A 10,524-nucleotide genomic window follows, 5' to 3' on the forward strand; every position below is an offset into this window, starting at 1 on the left:
CTTTAGCTTCCCAATCCTGCTGTATGAAAAGGACTAATAACAACTTAGTAATCATGTTCATGCACCGCATTGCATGTGCGTAGGAGTCGTTGGCACTGCGGGAGGTTGTCATGCGTAACGTAAGATGAAGACGCTGAGGGAGTGCAGGCGAGGGCATGCATCATTTATATATACATCCTTGCATTAACAAGAGTACTTTAGACGTGTTTAATTATATTGCATTATCATTACTACTTGATTGATTTGATATCATGTTAACTTTTACTGTATAGTTCCACTGAGTTGATCACTCACTCCCACATTTTGGGACGGTGTTTCAACACCAACCAGACTCTGTCTTAGATGCAGATGATGACGCGACCCCTGAGGCAGAGTAGGAGTTCGAGGATGATGAGGACGCATTTTTTATTATGCAGTTCTCAGGCGGGTTCATGTGAGCCGTGTCCTGATCGACGGGGATTCTGGGTTTTCTTTTGGAATAGATAATTTCATTTTGATACTTATATTTTGAAGATAAACACTTGTAATTATGACCTGGTAGAGCATACACAACACAAGGACTTACACATGTACACATATATTTCTTTAAATCTTCCGCTTGCGTTTTTCACTTATCCCTGGATTATGTTTGTAGTTTGGCTTAATCTATTCCATGTTTTATGCACTCATATAGACAACATACATCCATCATTACATATGTTGCATAAATGATGTTTTGGAACTCGTGAGCTGAGTTATGCTCGACCCCCGAATTTCAGGGCGTTACACATTATCTCTATTGTTATTTGTGTTATGGTCCAGATGACCTTTCGATGTGATTCGTTTTTTGGTAATGCTCTAAAAAGATCCCTAAATAGATGAATTGTGTAGATGGTGCGTCCCATGGATGCAGCTCACTTGATGTATATGAGGCCCATTGGTACGACCCACTTGATGTAGATCAGGCCCATTGTGATGTATTTGATGGCCCATGGGTTGAGGCCCAATGTGATATATATAAGGACCATGAGTGAGGCCCAATGAGATGTATGTGAGGCCTTTGTGTGGGGCCGAATGTGATGTATATGAGGTCCATTGCGATGTGTGATTCCACCATGATGTATGTAATGATAATTATGGCGGGCCATGCCTTGGGAGCAATGTTAGTTAAATGTTCCTATTGATGGGCAATGATGGTTGAATGTCCACATTGATAGGCAATAATGGTTAAATGTCCACATTGTGACCTTCCATTAGGCCCTTCGTTAGGTCGATTATCGATACTGATTATGAGTATGTGACAGCATAACATCATGATACATACCCATACACATCATCTATATGTTTGTTATGAGATGTGGATGACCATTGCATATGCCATAGGGCTGGTTGTTTATGGGACTCCCTGATAGGCAGAGTCGTCTCAGATGAGCGCACGGTATACGCAAGATTGATGCATGATTAGACTGTGTAACTCATGCATCTCTCATTTTGGGATATGACTATTGTACACTTTAGAGATATCAGGGTCATAACCTCCACAGGTATATCGTAGATGGTCAGATGGGACACCGAAAATATTTAGTTCGAGCATCTGGGCACGTTAGATGTCCATGGTTGAAAGTCTCTAAACCTTCGTGGCCAGGAGATGCTCCAACATCTAGACCGAGTAGATATACATGAGCGCCCAAGTGCTGAATACCAGTAAGTCGCGTCTCCTACTATACCGTGGTCGGTTGGAAGGGGGTGTGGCCTTATCCGCCTATGTGAGGGGGTTGTAAGCTAGGCTGAGTTTAACAAGCTCCCAAATGGGTTCACTATCAACGAGCCGGGTAGGCATTGGTATATTAATGGCATGCGGGTAGTGAGGTCTTTTCCACTTGCATGGTTGTGCGGTTAGGGAGGCAGCAGCCAGTATGGAGTGTACTAGACCCCGGTGATGATCCCAGAGATGTACGGTACTAATATGTGGACTTATTGAGCAGGAGTTGCATGCTCAGCATTTTACTCATTCATTCATTCATTCATTTACTGTCCACTTAGGCTAATGGTGTGTAACTAGATCATTACGTGTACCTTCGCAATGGCCATGGTTTCGGTTGGGTACGCGACCAACCTGAGATCAGGAGTTTACTACATTGAGTCTATCTATTTAAATTTAGGTATGAGACTGGTTTGGATAGAAGTCCCTTGTGATGGACCCCATAGCTTGCAATACTACGTACTACCATCCCAACTTCACACTCCAGATTGGTCATTTCATTCGCACCGCATATTGCATTACATCTGTGTCATATGACATTTTGGGTTACTATGTTTCTGCATTTATATGGCCTAAATACGGCTGACGGTATTCGTGGACTCATCAGGATTTGCATATTGCATTGCATCCCAAGTATATGATATTTAGTTTACTATGTCTCTGCATTGCATAGCTGATTTACATTACTTCCTCAGTATATGATATTAGCTTATTATGTTTTTGCATCACATAGCCTGGATAAGGCTGATGGTATTTATGGACTTACCAGCATATTTTCGCATTACTCTAATATTGCATACTTGGCACTTATCTTGTGCATACACTTTCACCACCCTCTAAGCTTTCTAAGGTTTATGCACGATAGATGCATACAAGTGGCGTTAGGTCGCAGCAGTGTTAAGCTTGGAGTGTGCAGCTGTTTTCTGGAGTTTTGATTTTTGATATATGTATTTCCCTTTCAGCACTGTACTCAACTATTTATATTAGTAGATATGTGATGATAATGTTGCCTCTGTGATTTGGGTAAACTTGTAGTTATACTTCTTATGAGATAAATGTATATTGGAAAATTCTCCTTGTAGGATCTCATGATCGAAATCTGGCTTATGGGTGCTGGGAGCCGAGAATGGGGTACTACGAAGGCTGTCGGCACTAAATTCGGTGATCGAAAATTTTGTGAGCCCGGTTTCCGAGTTTGGGGCATGACACAAATCATGGCCATTTTACGGATGGGCCATCAACTTGATTGGAAAGGTCTACCCTCCTTTGTGAAGGGGACAATTTTATAACTGTGGTGACTGATTATTTTATGAAATGGATCGAAGTCACACCGATTAAAAGAGTGGGTTAAGCCGAAGTGATGAAGTTCATGAGGGAGAACATTCACAGATTCGATGTATGAAAGATAATTGCAATCAATAAAGGATTTATATTCTCCGGAGCTGATATTAGAGCATTCGCTGAAGAATACAAGTTCAAATTCCTTTATTCAACCCCTTACTCGCTCAGGCCAACGGACAAGGCGAGCCTACCAATAAGATCCTCAAAAGCATGTTGAAGTGGATGATCGAAAATAACCCATGGTCATGACATGAAACTTTATAGAAGGTATTGTGGGCCTATCAGACTTCACAAAGAGCCCGCACTGACGCAAGCCTATTTGCTTTTACATATTGGCATGATGCCATGTTACTAATGAAAGTGAACATGCATTCGCTTAAGGTAGCATTTCAACTCAATTAACCTCGGCCGAATTGTCCAAAGCTATGCTTATTGAGTTAGAAGGGTTCAACGAAGTCAAGCTTAGGGCTTTGGATTCGCTACAACTTCATAAGTTAAAGATGGCTAAAGCATATGATAAAATGGTTAAAGGAAAATCGTTTAGGGAAGGTTCGATGGTCTAAAAAGTCTTCCTTCCAAATGGGACAAAAGATCCCAAATACGAAAAGTCTCCAACTTGGGATGGCCCATACAAAATCCCATGAGGTGCATACATTTTGTAGGATCTAAATGGACGAGTATCCAAATCGGCCATTAATGGTTGATTCTTGAAGATTCATGTCCTTGCATGTGGGAGATGGCAGGAAAATAAAATGATTGAAGTAAATGAAATGGTGAAAATTTTAATCTAATTCAAGGTATGTAATCAGTTAGTTGGTCACTTGATTCCAAAAGAAAAATGGCCAAATGGACATTACAAAAAGAGACGTGACAATCAACCTAACAAAAATATACCCTAAAGGTCAATTTCAAGATGATAAATATATAAAGAAAGAGACTGAAAGAAATCCGCTATATCTAAGACCTAGTTAGTGAAGACCCTGGAACGGAGAGAGTGGAAGCAAGTCAAGGCTTAAGTCATCTCCTAAAAGGCCTCCTAATAAGTCCTCTTCCACAAGATGCCGTTACGAATAATGGCCTTTGACAAAACGAAACGCCATATCATTTTACTTTCCTATGTTAGTGCACTTGTGATCCTCGATGCTTAACTCTTCTTCCACCTTTTTCTGCCACCAATGAAGTACACAAAGTTAATCATCAAACCAATTAAGTTTGGCGTTCAAGTCATCAATCGTCTTCTTGTATTTGTCATCCTCCTTGCCTAACTTCTTGCTCTACCTCCATTGGTAAAGTTCATATTTGGCCAAAAATCCCCAGTGCGGGCATGTTCTCTACTTACCTCACGGTATGTCCTTATGATTGCTAGAATTTCCTCCAAATGTTGCAAGACAGATTGCAAATTAGGGTCCACAACATTGAGATTTCTTAGATTAACAAGGAGTGGTCGAACTTTCGATAGTCGGTCAAAAGATATGGGAGTAGATGAAGAGGCCCAGAAGATGAAAGAGCTGAGTGGAGAGGAATACCTTATATAGAAAAAGAACTATCATGTCGGCATTAAATGCAACATCACGGCAATAAATATCTCTCGAAGAAGAGATAGTGCAAGCGTACGACGAGTCAAAAAGACTACGCTATGTGGATCTGTCGATTCACCTCCTTGAGTAACAGATCTACCACCTTGCTGTGAATGCAGACTATAGATTAACCAAACACTGCCACATGGAGAAATCAGAATGATTTTCCATAAAATACAACTACATTTCTTCATGTATCGGTCAAATGTGAAGAGATGTGGGGGCATTAATATGCTTGATTTGACCACGTCAAATCCAACGACTCAAATGATGCCACATGGAAGCAAAATCTCAACAAGAGATAAAAAAAAGATTTTTTGGCTGCTTTAACGGATGAATGAGATTAGAATCCATAAAGTCATAAGTAGCCGAAAAGGGGTAAGCTCAATTGACTGTAGCAAGGACACATGTATCGCATATCCCATTCACGTCGCAAAGACAGCTAACCACCATGATGACCTCATGACCGAAGTTGGGTATTAAACAAAACACAGTAACACCGACTAATGCGTTGGCCGACACACCATTGCTTCTCGCATGGTCTCTATGACTGGAAATATTTAAGGAGTGGAGTAATGAACACACAAAGTTGGTATAATTTCACAATCCATTATTCACGTCTGTGTAATTTAAAAAAAAAAAATCATAAAAAAAATTCTCATCCACATAATAAGGGTAGGATGTAAGAACAACCAATGGCCAATCCATGACAAACAACTAGCATTCGTGATGTCATCTGATAGACCACGACTACCTTTTAGTTCAGATGGTTATCTTTACATCAACAAACATGAGAAACGGCTACGAAGATCTCTTTATGCAACCGTCCCAGAATTCTATAAATAGGAGGAATATTGAATAGCTTTGGGCCTTTGCCAACCCAACACATTGGATAAATCTGCAATGCAATGATGCCTATCTTTTACCTTTTATCTAAGATTATCTTAGTTTATGGCAACCCATCTACATCGCTACACTGGACCAGCTTTAACATAAGAGTAGTGTAATCTCATCCATTTACGTTGCTATGTTGGACAAACCTAGACTGGGAGTAATGTAATTCCCTTCTATCCATGCCAAGCATTGGATCACAATAAAGACCTTTCTCTTCTCTTTTCAGTAGTGTAATTTCCTTAATATATGCTAGAGTCATTGGACCAAGGAAAACTTAGATCTAATGCATCTTTATCTATGTCACAAATATTAGGTCGTCGATGTATATAAAAAATTCTTTCAGCTGAAAGGAAAAAAAAAAAAAAAAAAACTCATTAAAAGGAAGAACCATCCCTTTTGTTAAATCACTTGATTACGCATACAAGTGGTTGAATAGATGGCCGAACTATTTCAGTTCTTGGTCATAAATGACTACCCATGGTTTCTCTGTCTGTCTCAACGCTTGGGATCACTGGCGTTTGGTTTAGATCGAGTTTTAAAAGGCTCAAGCGTATCCGTCAACCGAATTTCAAGCCAAACAAATGCCCTAAATCAACCACAGGTGCCTGTCTCATTTATTAGAGAACTCTCATTAGCTTCGTCGTCATCATCATCTTCATGCTGATATTATAATAATAATTATTATTATTATTATTATTTTATTGGCATTAATATTGTGCAGATAATATTCTTGACCATTGGTGTTGCATCGGTGGATGTACTATGCGTGCTATCAACATTTATGGTTACTGCACTGTATATTTATCTTCTTAGCCGTTTATTTGTAGGCCGCAAATTGAATAGTTAAGATTGTCATATTGAAAACTTTTGGATCATGTGTACTATAGTGTTAGGTTGCACTAGACCCGTCGTCAGGATGGGCTCCAATTATAAAAAAGGAAGAAAAGAGTATACCGCAAGGCCCTGGTGTCGCACGTCCTGTAATGAAGTCTTGAGTGGGGTACTGATGACAGATTTTAGTGTTCCAATAGCTCGCCTATTGAGCTGACAAAAAACTGTCAATGGGCTGGGCGAGCCGATACGCTTTTGGCCCTGGCCCACACAGGGATACACGGCCATGGGCCAAGCAGAGAGAGAGAGAGATCCGAGGAAAAGGAGAAAAGGGCGTCAGCTATATGTGGAAAAGGATAGAGAGAGAAAAAGGGTGCAGACCACTCACATCAAAAATTTATAAAATGGCAAAAATTCTTTGATGCAAAAACATTTAAATTACCTAATGCCTGTCCCTGAGTCGAAAACCCCTTGGAGTATCTTTTACAACTCCACCAAGACTAATTTCATGGGTAAAACTATCGACAGCTATTCATGTTATGTATTAGTAGATATATATGTCTGGTTCCCTCATAAATTTATGATGAGTAGTTGTCAGGCAATAGTACATGCACAATGGGACACATCCAAAAAAACTGCCTAGATCATGCATACAAAATTTGGACGAATTGACTGGGCTCAGCCAGAGCAAATCATCTCAGACCAGGCTTCGACTCTCACGAGCTGAGTTGGGTTGGGACAGACCTTTTGACAGCTTGGGCCAGGCCCATTGGCAGCTCTAGAGGTGAGGTTTTGTATTTACACATATAAGCCAAATAGTGATGGGTTGAGGATTGTCTAAGACAAGTGTTAAACCGATTCTTAGGCCCATGCATGGCTTAGATCAATGGATAAGCATCTTGGTGCAAGCCCATCCAAGACCACTAGCCAAGTACCCCTTTCAAGAGAGTTAAGTTAGTTCAAACTAGGCTATCCATGTTGATCCTTTATGCGTAATGGGAGAAATTGCATCATATCTCGCTTTCAATTCATACATGAGCTGTTTGATTCACACCTAAAAAATGAAATAATTGAAAAGGATTCACATAGTGGACTCGAATTAGTTGTTGTGGAAAACTACTTGCACACGCAATTTATGTAGGAAATGTAAAAAAGCATAAAAGAAAAGGAGCTAAGAAAAATAAGCCAAAGGCAATGAGATTTATGTAATTCGGCTATATGCTAATGTTCACAAGGTAACGACATAAATTTTTTTTTAAGAAATACAAAACCTACATCTCTTACACTCTATGTACAAGAAATCTCAAGAAATACTGCCCTAACATTACTTGATATATGATGCTGCTGATGAAGAAAGAGAAAGAAAATGGAGTATCGTATGTGTTGAGAAAGAAACAACATACAAAACATTTTAATGAGAAAGTGCTTTTTCAAACCACTCAAAATGGAATACGTTGGGAACATATATGCCATGGTTCCTTCGATGGGACATGATGTAGAACAAAGTTAAGGACAATCGCATGGGCAGGATAAATAGAAATTGGGCCAGAAAGTATGATCCAGGGTCTAAAATGCACTATAACTTCTGATATCCATGACGTTGCTACTGGTTGTCTATTTCAAAATATAATATCATTAGAAAGCTATTGACTAACTCTACATCCCAGCCAATGCCAAAGATAATTGTCGGCAAATGGTGTTTTCAAAATAAAGTATTTTTAAAATTAATTTTAAGTTTAAAGTTAAAAATTACTATTTTTAGTGAGGATGGTTTTTGCCATTGTTAGTGTATTTTAGGGTTTGAAGAGGGCTAGTTATGTTAAAAAATTTTGCTTGCAGTATTTTCAATATGCATGTATCACACCCTTAAAATATGGAAACATATCAGGCATCGCACAAGATATATTGCATGTATGTTTTAAAATAATATTGGCAAAGTTATCAAATTTTTCAATGAAGCTACAAAGGATGTTAAAAAGATACTATTATATACATTTAGAACTAAAAAATCATTAAAAATAAGTTCACATAATAAGTTTCTTTTGTGTAAGGATCTAAACCATATAGTGACTGACAGAAGTGACTAATTATATTTAAAATTAGTTCACATATGATTTATATATCACAAAAGACGTATAAAAGTCAGAGGCTAAAACCAAAAATTGAATTTTTCCCTAATTTTCTCAATTTTTCTCAAATTTGAAAATTGGATCAAAATTCATGATTAAGCATATATAACATGCAAAATCATCCATATGAGCATCATTTCACTAATTCTAATTGATTTAAATAAGAAAAAACTTTGCAAATTTGAAGGAAAAAAAAAACAAAAAACAAAGTTTTACAAAAAAAATAATATTAATTAATTAATTAATTAATATTGAATTTACATTCTGGCACTTTTTTTGAAAAAATGTTTTCAAAAAGCTACTTCATTAATCTACTCCCCTCACTCCCTCATGGCTGACGTCAAGCAAATGGGTAGGTGGCTCGGGTGGGCCCCACTCTTTTGATGTAAAATCCACTCAACCACTAGGTGCACACCATTTAGGCCAAGGTTCTAAAATTCAATTCCACATGTGATTAGGTGGAACACATCATTAGAAATAGTGTACAAGAAATGCTTGCCCTCCAAGTTGTTTCCATTTGTGCGGTCCATGGGAATCACGGATGGGCATGATTTTTGGGCCACAAGCCGAAATATTTTTGTGGAGTCTAACAGTTAGAGTGGATTTCATATAATTATCACGATGGCTCCGGTAGAAATCAAGGGTGGACGTCTCTCTTATCAAAAGCTGCATCCCTTAGGAATCCCTCTTTCCCAAATCATCTCTAGTATAGTTGTACCCGGCTGTAGGAACTTATTTTTTGTGGGGCCCGCCATGATGTGTATGTGAAATCTACTCCGACCATTAGATACATGATCTCATTTTAGGTCTAGAGCCAAAAAATTAGTCTTGATTTGTGACTCTTGCGGGCACACTTTGGGAGAAAGACGTCCACCCTCGATTTTTTACAAGGCCTATCGTGATGATTGTATAAAATCCACTCCAACTATTAAATGCCACACCAAAATTTAGGCCAATGTCCAAAAAAGCATACCCATCTGTGATTCTTGTGGGCCATACTAAGGAAAATAGTTTGGAGGGCAATCATTGCCCTATAAACTTTTTCCAATCATGTAGTCCACCGAAATCACAAATGAAAGATACCTTGTTTCAAGACTGAGGTCTTCGTATCGATTCCTTGGGGGTGGCTAACAGTGAAGTGTGAACTGACAGTGGGTGTACTAACAAGCTAACCCAAAAAAAAAACTGAAGGCATTTTTTTGGTGACACACTGATGGTCTGGTTGAATTTTCAATAAACATCATGGTGGTGCCAAAGCAGTTCCCATTTGCTTCCATGACCAGCCAATAGGCTGTTAAAGAAATGCTACGAATATAGTGGAATGGTAACAATACCGATTAAGTATCTTTTTGAAAAAGGTACTGGAATGTAATTCCATATTAATTAAGTAGGTTTGTTTCTTTTTCTTTTCTTTTTTTTCTTTTTCTTTTTTTTTTGTAAAATTGGCTATATATATATATAAGCAAAATAGAAGAAAGAAAGAAAGCTAAATGCAGTGTAAGAGTATGGAGGGCAGTAGCAATTGGAGAAACCAAATACTAGTGGGATGAAAAGGTGGACAAGGAAAGATGAAAGCTCTTGAGAAGAATATAATATAGTGAATTGAGCATGGCATTATGAAGGCAAAAAGGTCAGTTTGCATCATGATCAACCAGGCCATGGTCTTAGTTTTTTCTTGAATTAGTACATGTTTTTCATCTAGAGCTTGAACCGACAATGTGAAAATGACACTACTGCATGGTAATTTTGAGGAGAGAAATTATAAGATCCTCCACCAAGTTTTCAATTTGTACAAGTGATCCACACCATTTTCCTTTTTGTGCCCACTGCAGATCATGACCTAAAAATCTCCACAACAGGACCTAGCCTTTCAATTTTGGGCCTGCAAAGAAGAAAACACATAAATGGTCCACATTCAATTGGGAAATGGCCCATAAGTGATAGGTGAGATTTTTCAACCTGAGATTTGCAGAGCATAGTCAATCCCCATGGGGCTCATCAGGCCAATGGC

Source organism: Magnolia sinica, chromosome 2 (genome assembly GCF_029962835.1).
Source record: "Magnolia sinica isolate HGM2019 chromosome 2, MsV1, whole genome shotgun sequence".
NCBI classification, from domain to species: Eukaryota; Viridiplantae; Streptophyta; class Magnoliopsida; order Magnoliales; family Magnoliaceae; genus Magnolia; species Magnolia sinica.